This window comes from Schistocerca americana, chromosome 1, assembly GCF_021461395.2.
Source record: "Schistocerca americana isolate TAMUIC-IGC-003095 chromosome 1, iqSchAmer2.1, whole genome shotgun sequence".
Lineage (NCBI taxonomy): Eukaryota > Metazoa > Arthropoda > Insecta > Orthoptera > Acrididae > Schistocerca > Schistocerca americana.
Genome location: NC_060119.1, coordinates 271,535,023 through 271,552,186, shown reverse-complemented (window position 1 = coordinate 271,552,186; position 17,164 = coordinate 271,535,023).

Here is a 17,164-nt window from a genome sequence, read left to right as displayed (position 1 = left end):
TTCATATTTTCTCCATGTATGTCTCAAGTTAATAATTACTTTACGGTATTCTTCCATATGTAACATGAAATTGATTGTGAGTACAGGGTCTCATTCTATTACAAATACCTCATTAAGTTTGACATCAGAATAATTCCCATCAATTTACAACAGGTGTATTTCAATGGTGTTGCAAGGTAGTTTTGTGCTTGGCTTTTTTTATCCGTCTTTTAGTTGACGTGACTTACGCTTCATTCCTATCACTGGGTACAGAAAAGTTGTTCGAGGGATCTACGGCATATTGTTGCTACGAGAGAGTCTAAGCGAGGTAAAAATTGTGTACATACTCTGACAAGGATTTAAGGCTCTTTTCAACTCTAATGATTTCGGCTATTTCTCAACACCACAGATACTAATATGAGGAGCACTGATCTTGCAGGTGAGATAATTAAAATTGGCAGTAATCTTGGATCCTTCTCAGTAGAAGAACATTTGAAAATTCTGCTGTCGCTTTGTTACAGTCATTTTCGGTTTCTGTGTCATTCATGCGAGGACATTAACGTCGGTGTCACTAATACACGTAGCTTGAACATGGGTTTTGTAAGAGGTTTTTCAATGAGAACGGCTTCAGGTATTGCATTCGTGTAGTATCTTTCAGTATATAGATGTATACTTTGTTTCCCCTGATCGTGGAATACCCTCTGTTTATTCATGATCCCCTTCCCCCCCCCCCCCCCCTCACCACACACACACACACACACACACACACACACACACACACACACGTTTACCTTTCGGCTCCCAGTGACTTCTCCCTCTCTCCTCTATATGAAAATCACTGGCTGTGCTGTGTGCAGTCTGTGGCTGGTTGGCATTGTTGGAATATTCGCTATCGTAGTGTTGGGCAGTTAGATGTGACCAGCGCGTAGCGTTGCGCAGTTGGAGGTGAGCCGCCAGCAGTGGTGGATGTGGGGAGTGAGATGGCGGAGTTTTGAGAGCGGATGATGTGGACGTGTGTCCATCAGAGAGAGTAAATTTGTAAGAGTGGATGGCATGAACTGATATATGTATATATATTATGACTTTTGAACACTATTAAGGTAAATACATTGTTTGTTCTCTATCAAAATCTTTCATCTGCTAAGTATGCCTATCAGTAGTTAGTGCCTTCAGTAGTTAGAATCTTTTATTTAGCTGGCAGTATTGGCGCTCGCTGTATTGCAGTAGTTCGAGTAACGAAGATTTTTGTGAGGTAAGTGATTCATGAAAGGTATAGGTTATTGTTAGTCAGGGCCATTCTTTTGTAGAGATTATGGAAAGTCAGACTGCATTGCGCTAAAAATATTGTGTGTCAGTTTAGTGTTGATCAGAATAAGTAAAGAGCGAAATGTCTGAGTACGTTCAGTTCTGCTAAGCTGTTTGAAAATCAAATAACGTAAGGGGTTTATCAGCACAATCATTCATAAATTTTGCTAAGGGGAGGTTTCAATGACATCGAGCGTTTCCTGAACAACCAAACTGCGAACTTCCAGAACTATTATCTCCGCCAAATTATTTAACGATGGGAAAAATTTGTCGCATTTGTAGAGTCGTAGTCTGATTTTCTTCGAAGTAATAAATAAAACTATGTGAATATCATTTACGTACCTACCAGGTCAATATTCATAGACACAAGGAAGATCTCGCTACCAGTGGGGTTCAACAGACATAATCAATGGTAATAAACATAGTAACATATGAAACTTCCTGGCAGATTAAAACTGTGTACCGGACCGAGACTCTAACTCGTGACCTTTGCTTTCCGTGGGCAAGTGCTCTACCGTGAAGTTTCGAAGGTAGGATACGAGGTACTGACGAAAGTAAAGCTGTGAGGAGAGGGCGTGAGTCGTGTATGGGTAGCTCACACGATACAGCACTTGGCCGCGAAAGGCAAAGGTCCCGAGGTAGAGTCTCGGTCCGGCACACACTTTTAATCTGCCACGAAGTTTCGTATCAGCGCACGCTCCGCTGCAGAGTTAAAATTTCATAGTAGCACATAGTAAAATTAAAATTATTTGTGTAGAATAGAATAGCGAAACGTCGTCGCTGTAAAATTACGGTAGAATGAACAAAGAAAAACCATACACTGTTATACAATTACACATATGGCGTAGTCATATCATTCCTGTATAGAAGTCTCTAAGCTCTTCTTCAGTACAGTCCGTCCCAGAAAGGAATGATCAATATCCAGGGATATAACAGAAAGAAAGCAAAAAGGTCTAGTAAACATAGACTCTAAAATGTATACTTCAAGAGCTAAAAACGCCTTCGATACTGTGAACCAAATCTCTTCTACTACAAGGTCTTCACTTTCCGTACTTTGGGAGCAGGTAGTACGGACCGAAACAGGAAAAAAGCCCAGTAATCATGGGCTCTAAAATGGATACCTTAAGAATTATGAGCACTTTTTTCTGTAGATGATATGTGTTTCACTAGAGAAAACATGAACAGGTTGCAATAGCTCTTGAGGTATGCACTTTAGAGCTCTTGTTTACTGGACGTTTTTTCTTCTTTTGGTCCATACCGCCACCTCTAAAAATATGGAAAGCAAAGAATCTGTAGTAGAGAAGAGATTAGTCTCACAGCGTAGAAATGGAAGAAGTGCTCATAGCTTTCAAGGTATGCGTTTCAGAGGCTGTGTTTACAAGATTTTGATTCTTTGAATCACCAGTCATATCATATGCTTGAATATTGACCATTCCTTCAGGCGTCATCTGGTTTTCATTTTAATGTAGAACTACCGCGATATTTGTTCATTTGGTCCTCATTTACACATTCCTTGGCCAATAATGGTTTCGACCTGCGGAAACTAAACTGAAGGTGCAATATGAATGCTTACTTGCAAAGCTCAGTTTTGCAAATTGTGGAAATATTACGATATTTCGTTTCTCACCTGATGTTTTTAAGTCACTGAACTGATACCAAAACCAACTAACGTAACAATCTGGTTCTCTGTTTCTTCATACCTTTAGTTTCTCACGAACGTTTACTTCCTCAGATTCTTAAAATTCTATTTTTGCTTCGCCACATAGGACTTAGATTATGTATATCATAACCCCAACCTTCACTATTCTATGCTTGTCCTAAACATCCATAAACCCCTCCTTCAACCATAAACTTTATAATTACACTGACAAATTCTCTCAGGTCGACGCTCATTCATCACATTCATCACCTCTCACTGACAGTACACGGAATCACTTCCGTGTTTAATATTCAATTTAGACGCGATCCTTCTGTCTTCTCACTAAAACTCGTCCTCCGTTCTTGCCGTTCCTTCATCTGGGCGGTTCACATAATGTCCACATTGCGTCCGCAGCCAGTACACTCCACAGATTGTCCACCAAATCATTTTCCCATGCTCTGAATTCCGTCAGTATCTTCCGTCCTAGGTTCAGAACCTTCATAAAAAAGGAAAGAAAAAAACAAGCAGCGACTGTTAACACACTGACTTATGACCAACAATAATTTCATGTCACCACTTAATTTTTATGTTAACTGTCACGAAAATTGACTCATTGCCGTTTTATTATAAACGCTAGAGTGTCTACTTTTTAATACTTTTGTAATGCATATTAACTCAGTTGTAAAAAAATTTCATTTATTTTTTGTCGTGGCAGAAGAGCGAGTACTATACTATAGTCTGCCTATCGCTTATTTTCGCGTCATTCTAGCACACACTCATGAACGTAAATGTCCATATCTCATTCAGCTCGTCGAATTTTGTAGATATGTAGGTTTCTGGTTTCGCTTCTGGTTTGGAAATTGTTTCTTTCTGAAGCCACCGATGGGTAAATGAAGTGAAAACCTTTGCGAAGTACGTGAGTTTTTTTTTCAGTTCCATAGCTAATGAAAAATTAAGTAAGGCTGGCACCTGTGTTACCAGCACAAAATGCATGCAGTGCGAACACACAGACAGTTAGACGCGTAGGACACACACCATGTCTTCCTTTCTCTGTAGCTGTCACACACTGCCCTCTTCAGTCGAAGCTACTTCTCTTTAAGGAATAACTCGTGACGCCATTGAACGTGGGCCACACAGCAACACGTCAATTTTACGATACAATTCTTAATACAATCACTAGATAATACACTACTGGCCATTAAAATTGCTATACCACGAAGATGACGTGCTACAGACGCGAAATTTAACCGACAGGAAGAAGATGCTGTGATATGCAAATGATTAGCTTTTCAGACCATTCACACATGGTTGGCGCCGATGGCGACACCTACAACGTGCTGACATGAGGAAAGTTTCCAACCGATTTCTCATACACAAAGAGCAGTTGACCGGCGTTGTCTGGTGAAAGGTTGTTGTGATGCCTCGTGTCAGGAGGAGAAATGCGTACCATCACGTTTCCGACTTTGATAAAGGTCGGATGGAAGCCTATCGCGATTGCGGTTTATTATATCGCGACATTGCTGCTCGCGTTGGTCAAGATCCAATGACGGTTAGCAGAATATGAATTTGGGGGTTCAGGAGGGTAATACGGAACGCCCTGCTGGATCCCAACGGCCTCGTATCACTATCAGTCGAGATGACAGGCATCTTATCCGCATGGCTGTAACGGATCGTGCAGCCACGTCTACATCCCTGAGTCAACAGATGCGGACATTTGCAAGACAATAACCACCTGCACGAACAGTTCGACGAAGTTGCAGCAGCATGGACTATCAGCTCGGAGACCATGCCTGCGGTTAACCTTGACGCTGGATTACAGACTGGAGCTCCTGCGATGGTGTACTCAACGACGAACCCGGGTGCACGAATGTCAAAACGTCATTTTTTCGGATGAATCCAGGTTCTGTTTACAGCATCATGATGATCGCAATCCTGTTTGGCGACATCGCGGTGAACGCACATTGGAAGCGTGTACTCGTCATCGTCATACTGGCATATCACTCGGCATGATGGTATGGGGTGCCATTGGTTACACGTCTCGGTCACCTCTTTTCCGCATTGATGGCACTTTGAATAGTGGACGTTAAATTTCAGATATGTTATGACCCGTGGCTCTACCCTTCATTCGATCCCTGCGAAACCCTACATTTCAGCAGGATAATGCACGACCGTATGTTGCAGGTCCTGTAAGGGCCTTTCTGGATACAGAAAATGTTCGACTGCTGTCCTGGCCAGCACATTCTCCAGATCTCTCACCAATTGAAAACGTCTGGTCAATGGTGGCCGAGCAACTGTCACGTCACGATACGCCAGTCACTACTCTTGATGAACTGTGGTATCGTGCTGAAGCTGCATGGGCAGCTGTACCTGTAGACGCCATCCAAGCTCTGTTTGACTCAATGCCCAGGCGTATCAAGGCCGTTATTACGGCCAGAGGTGGTCGTTCTGGGCACTGATTTCTCAGGATCTATGCACCCAAATTGCGTGAAAATGTAATCACATGTCAGTTCTCGTATAATATATTTGTCCAATGACTACCCGTGTATCATCTGCATTTCTTCTCGGTGTAGCAATTTTAATGGCCAGTTGTGTATTTACTATTAATTTAAGATAAATGTAAAATTACTGTATGGTTCAGTATTTCCTGGTAAAAATGACACTTATGTACGCACAAATCATGTTCATCAAATTCTGACCAAATCAAGTCTGATTTGAGAACAGAAATTCTACAAACATTAAATAAACTGTAGTCACGCACACTTGCCGACGCTGGTGGTAGAAACAGTCCTGTACTTTAGTGTTAATTCTGAAGACGGTATAATCAGTACAATCAGTTAAAAAAATGTGGTCGGGACTGTTCTGTATATCAAAAAATTGATCACTATCTTACCGGAACTATAATGAATGGAATGTCATTGTTAGGCACATCAAACGACAGCATTTATCGTATGGAATATGAATTTAGAACGAGATTTTGTCAAATCAGTTTAGTTCATACTGATGCACTTAATTCATATTAATAACAATACAGTCTCATATTAGAAACTATCTGTCTTCATCAAAGTATTCTGAGTTCCCATCCCGAAACAGGTAGTTGAGTTATCTACATGAAGTTTTCGAAAGAGAATCAATATGAACTGATTTCATGCTGTATCAGGTTTAGTGGGATTAACTCATGCAAACTGTTATCTTATTGACGACTGTCAATAAATGTTAACTACTTTCGGTATAATTTCTAAAAATATCACCTGAAGACGGAACTTTAGTCGTAAGAATACGCCTGATTGGGTAAATATATGTAAATGTGATAGGTATAAAAGCGAAACACGAAACTCGAAATAGTTTTATGTTGTAGCCGAAAGTGCATGTTTTGTTACAACAGAATCGACATTCAATTTGTGAAAATTTAGGTTACAAATTAAAAATATTTTACGAAATAAGGCATTGTCCTGGTCAAAGTGAATCATGTAGTCCATTTACAATACATTCTTTTCCTCACAAACATCTTGATCCTATGTGGTGGATTTATGACAGTTGAGTGGTTTCATCTCTGGTAAGTCATCGGCAGAATAAAAAATCAAGAAAAGATAGAATGTAAAATTACTATTACAAATAAACAATTATAAATGACATTGAGAACTGTAAGATATGCTCCGCGGGTCACAGGACGCGGCAGAGCTGTTGCCGCAGGCACAGGTAGACACCACACACTCCCACTGAAGGGAAAAGCAAGGAAACAGAGACCGCCTGCAGGTCACGAACCAGGGCGGCTACATTCAACGTTTATCATTCAACTCTATTGTTTCGATTTATTTCCCTTTAATGGCAAAATGTTGCATCTTTAACATTTGTGCTTTTACACAGGCTTGATTTCGCTGTTTTTTATAATTTTATAGCATGCCCCCTAATAATAATAACAAAGAAATAATTGTTTCGTTTTAATGAACGTGTGATCCCCGTTTCCCTTAGTTTATTTCAGGTTGTGATTGACTATAATTCAGTAGCCGAAACAACATTTCGAAATCCTGTTTTGCAAACTAAATAACAAGGTGAAGAGGCCGCTTGGCTGGAATAAGAAACATAACCTGACAGTCTACTTAATGAAATTTAGACTGCCATCAAACATCTGAAAAACAACAACACCCAAGTTGTTGACAGTATTTCCAGAGAAATTCTGACTATGATTAATCCGGAAGGCGTGGATACTGTGCATTTTATATATAATACGGTGTAGAAAACTGGTGATTGGCGTAAAGACTGGACAACATCTGATGTAACCCCTCTTCACAAGAAAGAGTCTCTTAAGTACTGCTCAGATTATCGGACCATGCCATTAATATCACATGCTAACAATGTTGTCCTTTACATAATGAATGAAGACCCTGATAAATTCCTTCGCTCTGATGTTTCCGCCGAACAAGCAGGTTCTGTGACACGTAGATGTACTCAAGAGGCAATCACGAAATTGACGCAGACGAGTGAAAAATGTCTTGAATCTGTGCCCTTACCTTCATTTGTTTTCTAAACTATAAAATGGCCTTAGGTCACGTGGTGTGGGACTAGTTGTGGCATGTGCTCGCAATGAGTGTGGGATTCCAAACACCTAGTTTCATTACTAACAGGCCTTTATAACAGCTTCACTACTATCATAGATGTATATAGTAAACGCTCGGAGTTCCCGATGTGACCAATGGAGTCCGACAAGGTTGTATGCTGTCACCTCAGCTCCGTAACATCTGCGCAGACTGTGTCAACAGTGGGCGCAATACTGCCTACGATTGTGGACTTTCAATTGGCGCCAGGAAAATTAATAATCTACACTTCAATGATGTTACTACCCTCATTGGAGGAAATGATAAAAACCTTAATGTCATGTTCTTCAGAGCGAAAAGCCATTAATTAAAATTTAGGTCTAGAAATAGACAAGAAGAAGCCGGAATTAATGGTTACGAAGCACCAAGGTTTACATCAAATCCAATTTAGAGATTGTTTAAAGCATCTGAAGGTAGTGAATGAGTGTGTATATCTAGAATCTCTGACAAATGACACAGGAAACTGTAGTAGAGAAATAAAAATGACAAAACGTCCTTAGACGAGCCACAGTAGTTAAACACATTAAGCTCTGGCAGAACTGGGCATCATCCAAAACAACGATACAGGCCTGGTGGTGTCACTGATGTTCCTTGTGTTGTTGTGCGGCTGCGAGGCCTGGACAGTGAAAGCTAGTGACCAAAGCCGAATTTATGCTTTCGAGAAGTGGTATTGGGGGCGAATGTTACGCCTATCATGGACTGAAAGAAGAACCAATGCTTCCCTTATAACAGCATTTACATCACAAGAGGTTTATCTTGCCGTTTCAGTCATAGAAACTGCCAGTTCCTTAAACACATCTAGCGAATAGAAGGGGATTATTTAAGAAATACTATATCGCAAGTGAAAATCATAGGCAGAAGACCACAAGGACGAGCAGGAAGCAGATGGTTGGATCGAGCGCTACAGAAATGAGGCTACGACACTCAGCAACAAGCAAATTATGATTAATTATGATGGCGATGAAACTTCAAATGATTTTGTTATAATTTTTAAAAATGTAAACAGTACATAAACTGCACTCCTCACTCAGGTAAGTTGAACAAGCTCACTCGCCCGCTAAGACAAAAATTGTTCCATTCTTTAAGCAGAACGCACAGACATGCGCGGTAGCCGATTTTAAGTGATCGCCGTAAGGGCTGGATGACGACTTGACATTTTACTTTCTTAACAAGATTCCGTGTATTTTTTTTTTCTCTTCAACTCACACTTTATAACATTTTTGTAACTGTTTATACATTTTAGTAATTTTATATTTCGATGTTTTCTGTGTTTTAGTTCTGATGATGACTTCTAAAAATCTAAAGTGGTTGACCTTCATGAACCCATCAAATGCGATCAAACCAATTGTGAACAATAGAGAGCATAGCAAGAAGCAGTTGGAACAGATATCAGTCTAATGGCTCCCATTGATCTCTGTATGTCAAGATTAGTGAATTCATGCGATTTTATCAAAATATGACTTGTATTTATTATAAATGTCAGCCCTCATGTTTAATTTTCCATAAGTAAAGAACATGTCGCACAGTTATTGGGAAAAAGGAAAAAAGATCTGTTTTCGAGACATTTAAGTACAGTCATCATCATCGTCATCGTGAAAAGGTGTTCAGGTTACTAGCAGTTTAGTGACACTATGGCTGATACCACTTTATCCTGTTCGAGGTCAACTGCTTCGTACTCTGGTACCTGCCTCTTTCCACTTTATTCAGAAGTATTATTCGTCTACTTCCTATTTCCTTACGTCCTTCCACTGTACCTTCAACAGCTATTGTTAGTATTCCTCTTCCTCGCAATATATGCAGAGATCTAAAATATGTTAAACACATGTTTTTCAAATGTTAATATAAAATGCTAAATTGCTCTTTTTATTTTGCATTTGAAATACTTCTTTCAAAAAGCATTTTCTTTTTTTTATATGTAAGATATACAAATTTTGTGTATGTAAAATGCAATACTGAATTTGTTTATTTCATGTTTTGTACTTTTCATTCATTTAAAGAAAGATTTGCTTAGACAAAAATAATTCCATAATGGATAGAGATGGTGCAATTAGTGCCAAAAATACCCCTGTCAACTGAATATAGTTAAGGCTTCAATTAGTAGAACAGGCAGTAAGACGTGACTACACATTATATGTTTACTATTATTGTTTGTTTAATATAAAACGTACCTACATTATCTGATTATGCTTAATGATTTCAAAAGATATTGAAGCGAGGAGGGAGCAATGTCAGTATCTCATTTATGAGTGATTATGAGTTTACTCACAGAAAACACTAAGAAAGTTTATTCAATGTGACAGTGACTGTTATACCTTTTCGAAGCTTTTTCTTTTCTTTGGTACATTAGTATCACTACTTTTGTATTGGCCACTGATAATTTTGATACTATTGTTGTACTACCAACACTACATTGGAGTGCAGACACCAATTTCATCATGGCGATTGTTTGTTTTCTAAGTAATACCATGCCAGCCACATCAATTGTAGAAAATTAAACCAGAATGTACACAGCCAGCAGTTATCTGTCCCAAAAAAATATGTGCCAGAAAATATGTAATAAAAATTGCAGAACAATACACAGGAGCTTCAAAAAAGGTTGATTTGGAATATACCACTAGTGATATTTAGTCATTATCCAAGAGAAGCCATCTGGTTGAGAGTGCTAACTGGATTGATTGTGAAACATCTGAAGAAAAAGTTTAATTCTGGTTTGCAAAAGGTTGAAGGGAATACCTAATTATGATAAAGTACCTTAAGAGATTGTGAAGACTGCTTCTGAATTTAATATCAAGGTGACAAAAATCGTGAAAACTAATACTGACATATGATCAATTTTTTTAAAATATAGGAAAAGATTTGGATACCAGAATAAGTGAAAGAGGTTCAGCTCATATTAAAAATACTAAATTTGTGCTTGATAAAGTAGATAATAACAATAATAATAATAATTATTATTATTATTTCTTTCCTTTCTCAGACATTATGTATGGTTAAAAATGGAAAGTGATGCGGACCTTGATCAAGCATGACTTCTTTTTAACTGTACGGTATATTTTACATTGCATTTAGGAACTTTCGGGTAATTGAACATGTATCAATAATTACAGATTTCTGTAGTTGTATATACACATTTGGATGAAGCTGTTGTATTGCTTTGATGTACTGGTGGATATTGTGTGGTATGACTGCTGTAGTTAATTGTATAATTGGTATAATGTCAACTTTATCCTGATGCCACATGTCCTTAACTTCCGCACCCAGTTGGATGTATTTTTCAATTTTTTCTGCTGTTATCTTCTGTATATTTGCTGTATTGTGTATGGATATTTCAATTAGTTGTGTTAATTTCTTCTTTTTATTGGTGGGTATGATGTCAGGTTTGTTACGTGGTGATATTTTATCTGTTATAATGGTTCTGTTCCAGTATAATTTGTATTCATCAGTCTCCAGTACATTTTGTGGAGCTTACTTGCATGTGGGAATATGTTGTTTTATTAGTTTATGTTGTATGGGAAGTTGTTGATGTATTATTTTTGCTACATTGTCATATCTTCTGGTGTATTCTGTATTTACTAGTATTGCACATCCGCTTGTGATGTGATCTACTGTTTCTATTTGTTGTTTGCAAAGTCTGCATTTATCTGTTGTGGTATTGGGATCTTTGATAATATGCTTGCTGTAATATCTGGTGTTTATTGTTTGATCCTGTATTGCAATCATGAATCCTTCCATCTCACTGTATATATTGCCTTTTCTTAGCCATGTGTTGGATGCATCTTGATCGAGGTGTGGCTGTGTAAATGATATGGGTGCTTGCCATGTAGTGTTTTTTTTTCCAATTTACTTTCTTCATACCTGTTGATGTTACGTGATCTAAAGGGTTGAAGAAGTGGTTTTGAAATTGCAATGGTGTAACTGATGTATTTATATGAGTGATTGCTTTGTGTATTTTACTAGTTTCTGATAGTTCTATAAAGAATTTTCTTAAATTGTCTACCTGTCCATAATGTAGGTTTTTTATGTCGATAGATCTCCTTCCTTCTTCCTTTCTGCTTAATGTGAACCTTTCTGTTGCTGAATGTATGTGATGTATTCTATATTTGTGGCATTGTGATCGTGTAAGTGTATTGAGTGCTTCTGGTTCTATGTTACTCCATTTCACTACTCCAAATGACTAGGTCAATATTGGTATAGCATAAGTATTTATAGCTTTTGTCTTGTTTCTTGCTGTCAATTTTGTTTTCAGTATTTTTGTCTATATCTTTCTATTAGTTCTTCTTTAATATTTGTATTATCTATTCCTATTTTTTGTCTGTATCCTAGATATTTATAGGCATTGTTTTTTCCATTGCTTCTATGCACTCGCTGTGGTTATCCAATATGTAATCTTCTTGTTTAGTGAGTTTTCCTTCAACTATGCTATTTTTCTTACATTTGTTTGTTCCAAAAGCCATATTTATATCATTGCTGAATACTTCTGTTATCTTTAGTAATTGATTGAGTTGCTGATTTGTTGCTGCCAGTAGTTTTAGATAATCCATGTATAGCAAGTGTGTGATTTTGTGTTGGTACGTTCCAGTAATATTATATCCATAATTTGTATTATTTAGCATGTTGGATAGTGGGTTCAGAGCAAGGCAGAACCAGAAAGGACTTAATGAGTCGCCTTGGTATATTCCACGCTTAATCTGTATTGGGTGTGATGTGATATTATTTGAATTTGTTTGGATATTAAGTGTGGTTTTCCAATTTTCTATTACTATGTTTAGGAACTGTATCAATTTAGGATCTACTTTGTATATTTCCAATATTTGTAGTAACAATGAGTGGGGTACAGTATCAAATGCTTTTTGGTAATCAATGTATGCATAGTGTAGCGACCTTTGTTTAGTTTGAGCTTGATATGTCACCTCTGCATCTATTATCAGTTGCTCTTTACTCCTCGTGCTCCTTTGCAGCAGGCTTTTTGTTCTTCATTTATAATTTTGTTCTGTGTTGTATGTGTCATTAATTTCAGTGTAATGACTGAAGTTAATAAGTTGTATATTGTTGGTGGGTATGATATGGGGCGATATTTTGCTGCTTTTGCTGTGTCTGCTTGATCTTTAGGTTTAAGATAAGTTATTCCTTGTGTAAGTGTATCGGGGACTGTGTATGGATCTGAAATGTTACTGTTAAATAATTTAGTTAGATGTGAATGTGTTGAGGTGAACTACTATAGCCAGAAATTTGCTATTTTATCTTTTCTAGGAGTTTTCCAATTGTGCGTAGAATTAATTGCTCGGGTGACTTCATGTTGTAAAATTATCACTTCAGCCATTTGTGGTATCATCGTGTATGTATCTGTTTCTGCTTGTATCCACCATGCATGCCTGTTATGTTGTACCAGGTTTGACCATATGTTGCTCCAGAAGTGTTCCATCTCTGTTATGTTTGGTGGATTGTCTATTTTAACGTGTGTGTTATCTATTGTCTGGTAAAATTTCTTTTGGTTTGTGTTGAATGTTTGGTTTTGTTTCCTTCTATTTTCACTTTTTTTGTATCTTCTAAGTCGTTTGGCAAATGCTTGTAATTGCTGCTTCTTTTCATCTAATTGCTCTATTGCTTCTGTAAGTAGACTGTTTAGGTTTTTTTATTGGTAACGCCACCTCTGTATGAAAAATCACTGGCTGTGCTGTGTGCAGTCTGTGGGTAGTTTGCATTGTTGTCTGCCATTGTAGTGTTGGGCAGCGGCAGCTGGATGTGAACAGCGCGTAGCGTTGTGCAGTTGGAGGTGAGCCGCCAGCAGTGGTGGATGTGGGGAGAGAGATGGCGGAGTTTTGAAATTTGTCATGAACTGCTATATTTATATATGATGATATCAAGGTAAATACATTGTTTGTTCTCTATTAATATCTTTCATTTGCTAACTATCCCTATCAGTAGTTAGTGCCTTCCGTAGTTTGAATCTTTTATTTAGCTGGCAGTAGTGGCACTCGCTGTATTGCAGTAGCTTGAGCAGCGAAGATTTTTGTGAGGTAAGTGATTTGTGAAAGGTATAGTTTAATGTTAGTCAGGGCCATTCTTTTGTAGGGAATTTTGAAAGTCAGATTGCGTTGCGCTAAAAATATTGTGTGTCAGGTTAAGCACAGTCATGTATAAATGATCAAAAGGGGACGTTACATATGTCGACCCTTAGCCGAGGATACCTCACTGGAATCTTCTGATTTTTTGTTGTAGTTTGTGTAATTAGTGTAGATTTTGTTTATTGCTAGCGCGTAATTGTAGAGAAAATCTCCTTTGTAGTTGCAGTCTTTCATTGTTGTACAGTAAAACAGTTGTGGCATGCATGTAGATTTGCACCAAGTATTTCGCAGCTGCAATTAACTAGATATTATTTTCAGTGTTATGTTAATGTGTTCTCTTATTTTTGCTCTTCAAATTGTGCTTTTCTGTGTTGTCGTGTGAAATATTGTGGCAATAATGGCGTGTGAAAAACGTAATACTAGGCTCCAAAGTAAACTGAGAAATGACAGTGAAAATGAAAGCAGTGTGTTAGCGCCACCGAGTAATGAATTAACTGATGTTCAAAGTAGTAATTTGGTAATTGTGCATAGGGAAATGGAGCGGGCTGCAAACAATGGTGTAGACAGTGAAACAGGTAGTGAACAGGGAAGCATTATCGATCGATCGGTCGGCAACAGCTCGCCTCAGGAATCCGAAATGGCAGGACACAATTTCGCAAATACTGTAGATTCAGGTTTTGGGTTATCACCGTTTTCTCAAATAAGTCAAGACGCATTTTCTGCTTGTCAAAATGTGAATGTTGCCGGTGCAAATGCACTGCCGAAAAGCGTAGAGAAACAGATTCCAGACACTAATACATTATTATTGCAATTAATGCAACAAATAGAACAAAATCAGAGACAAATGGGACAAAATCTTAAAAAGTTAGACACAGTGGAACAAAATCTCAAAAAGTTAGACACAATGGAACAAAATCTTCAAAAGTTAGACACAATGGAACAAAATCTTCAAAAGTTAGACACTACACTTGAACAAACACGTGAAGATTTAACCACTGAGTTACATAACATCGAATCGAAATGTCAAAAGGTCTGTAATGACGTAAAAACACAAATTTGTGGGCATTTCCAACCTATTTTTTCGCGTCATGAAAATGTATTACAGAATCACGAAGCAGCCATAAAAGAACTGCAAACTATTGTTCATGAAAATCATGAGACCTTGCAAGCTAAAATTGACTCAGTTGCATCTACCGATTCGGTTACGCAACTTGCAAGAACTCAGGAAAACTTAAAGGACACAGTAGATACCCTGAAAATTGGTTCAGAAAGACACATGGAGGAAATAAGTACACTATCGGAGAAAGTAGCCGAACTTTCGGATCAGGTCACTAACATATCTACAAAGGTAGATGACGATCTGAATGACACAAGACCCGTAGCCTTCACTGACACAGAAGAGTATGAACAAATAAGAAAATTCAAACAAAATCAAAATCAAATCAATACACAGTACAAAAGAGAAATCCGGGAAGTACAAGATCAGTTGACGCAGGTAATACAAGAATTACGTATTTCAGAGGACACTCGCGCTCCAATACGGGAAGAGGGACATAGAAATACGGAACAACCACAAAATAATAACACAGGACACTTCGGAAATTATGAAAGAAATTGGCAAGGCGCATTGGATTTTGAGATGGAACCGCCGAAACGAAGTAACAATGACCGACATGCGACTCGCCGACATGACGATTTTGACTGTAAGCTGTTCATTACTACACGTAAATTCAAAACATTTAAGAATTCTGGCAACGACATTCATCCACAAGCATGGCTCCATCAATTCTCTCATTGTTTTCCTCCCAACTGGTCGTTAGAACACAGATTAGAATTTATGTGTGGCTACTTAGAGAATGAACCAGCTGTAAGAATGCGATCGGTCATTCACGATTGCCACAGTGAAGGAGAATTTTACCATGCCTTCCTCTCAGCATATTGGTCTCAAGCCACACAAGACCGAGTAAAACATGGCATCATAATGATGAAACATTTCGAACAATCTGAATTTTCCAGTCTTGTGAAATATTTTGAAGACATGTTCCATAAGAATCAGTATCTTTCAAACCCATACAGCCCCTCAGAACTCATCCGCATTTGCTTACTCAAATTGCCTGAACATTTACGACATATTAATTTAGCAGGACGTTGCAAAGAAGACATTGAGGCTTTTCAGGGACTGTTACAAGAACTGGAAATTGACACAGACAGTCGCGGGATGCGAAAACAGGAAAACAATCACTACAGGTCACTTCCGTCACAATTCCGTGACGACAGAAACAATAACTGGACACGACAGGTCTATTCTTACAACGCAAATCGTGACCAAAATAGACACCACCCGTACGACAACCGTTGGCAGAGTAGTAATAATTACAGGGAAAGATCACCTCTCCGCGGTAGTGACTATCACAGAGACAATCAGAGAAACAGACAATATGGGAACGAAAATAATTATTACTACGGGAGACAGAATAACTTTAGACGCAACGGTCCAGCGCGCAGTTACGATTCAGGGAGAAATTCTCCACCACTTAACCGACAAGAAAGAAACTACAGGAACTACCGACATGACGACAGACGATGTGATCGTAACGACAGACCTGAATTACATCAGAACTGGCGGGATTCAAACAGAGCAGGGCCTTCTCGTCACGGTGAATTTGTAGAAGTTAGGTCTCCAAATCCCAATAACGACGCGCGCCAACAAAGAGACCATAGGCAATGACTCACTCCGCTGGCTGCCACAAAACGTACTTATGAAACTGACGACGCAGCTGCCGTAGCTAGTAATTACGTAAAAATGGAAGACATTAGGGACATCTTACTCCAAGAACACGACGTAAAACATAACAACATTGCATATCCTGTGATTCACATTACAGTAAATGACGTAAAATTTACGGCAGTACTTGACTCTGGCAGTCCCATTTCAGTAATCAGTGAAACAGCCTTTAGCAAATGCAACAAATCGAACGATTGCCCCACACTTCCGTTACGTAAGATTAAATTACAAGGTGCAATCTTTGGAAAAAGTGTAGATGTACGCCAACAAACCAATTTAGAATTCTTTTGTCAAAGCCACAGCTTCTCTATGAACTTTCTTATTGTTCCATTATTGTCGACGGAAATTATACTGGGAGTAGACTTTTTGAATGAATTCAAAGCAATCTTAAACTTTCACGATGCTGAAATAACTTTAGAAAAAGAAGGTAAGTCAGTAGCTTTGAAATTTGAAGATTGGCTCTCAAACCATGACGAAGAAATTAATCGGCTTTACCTCCTGTTAGACAACAGTTCGGAATTTTCGACGGAACTTGACGCTAACAATCATTCTGCAAGTACTGACAGGGATGATATCGACGGCGCATTTGACACTAATAAGTTAATTCTGAATAAAATTCAAACAATTGAGAATTGTAATGACACTGATAGGCAGGACCTTTTTGAGATTTTACAAGCACATTCCACAGTTTTTACTCACAAAACAGGAACAAGCAAGGGATTTCAATACCAATTTCTTGTTCGTGAGCATACTAAATTTTGTGTTAGACCATACGTAATTCCAGCACATTATAGGGACT